We start from the raw sequence: 1,158 nt of genomic DNA, 5'->3' as shown, positions 1-1,158 counted from the left end.
CCTCCCAAGCACTACCATCCTCTCTTGGAGAAAGAGAAACTCGTTGGTAAAGTAATTCGAAAGATTCTACCTGAACCTGTAGCTGACACACTTTGTCCAACTGATTCTAGGCTTGCTATCTATATGGTTTACCGAAAACACATAAACCGACGTTATCGATGAGACCCATTCTGTCAGCCATCAAGACCTATAATTACGACCTAGCAAAGTGGCTCGAAGGAAAACTGAAACCGCTATCCATCAATGAACATACAATCACCGATACATTCAAATTCGCAGAAGAAGTTCGCAATACTTCATTTAACGACAATGACCTTATCGTATCGTATGACGTAACGTCCCTCTTCACTAACGTGCCTCTTGATGAAACTACCAGTCTTCTAGCGGAAAAGGCTTTTACCAACAATTTGTTTAATGCCACATGTAACCTCAACATCACAAAATCCGACCTGATCGAGCTTTTAAACATCGCAACGAAAGATCAGTTGTTTCAATTCCATGGCGAACTTTACGAGCAGTCGGAGGGTGTGGCTATGGGTTCTCCTCTCGGTCCTCTCATGGCTAACACCTTCATGTGTAGTCTTGAAGAACAACTTAAGCTCCAGAACAAATTACCATCATACTACAGGCGCTACGTTGATGATACTTTAACTACCATGAAGGATGAAGTTTCTGTCTATTCTTTTCTGCATGCTTTGAATGATCTCCACCCATCGATTAGCTTTACTATGGAACTATCAACTGAGAACACCCTCCCTTTCTTAGGCATGGTCCTAAGAAAAGACGGTCAGAATATCACGACTAGTGTATACGTGAAACCGACCAATACGGGTCTATTGTTACATTATAATAGTCACGTTGATAATCGTTATAAGAAATCCTTAATTATTACCATGCTAGACCGAGCTTTCAAGCTATCATCTAACTGGTCATTATTTCATGAAGAGTGTAGCCGCCTCAAGACCTTATTCCTACAGCTGAACATCTTATTCACTCTATGATCTCCAATTTTATCACATCCAAACAAACACCAGCTCCTCCACGCAAATCTACACCTGACCCGCAATCAGTACGAATTGTTCTACCATTCAAGGAACAAAAATCAGCTGACTCTGTGCGCAAGCAGTTGAAAGATCTTGGTAAGCTGTTAAACATCGT

Source organism: Montipora foliosa, chromosome 4, assembly GCF_036669935.1.
Source record: "Montipora foliosa isolate CH-2021 chromosome 4, ASM3666993v2, whole genome shotgun sequence".
NCBI classification, from domain to species: domain Eukaryota; kingdom Metazoa; phylum Cnidaria; class Anthozoa; order Scleractinia; family Acroporidae; genus Montipora; species Montipora foliosa.
Note: the sequence above shows the minus strand (reverse complement) of the source record.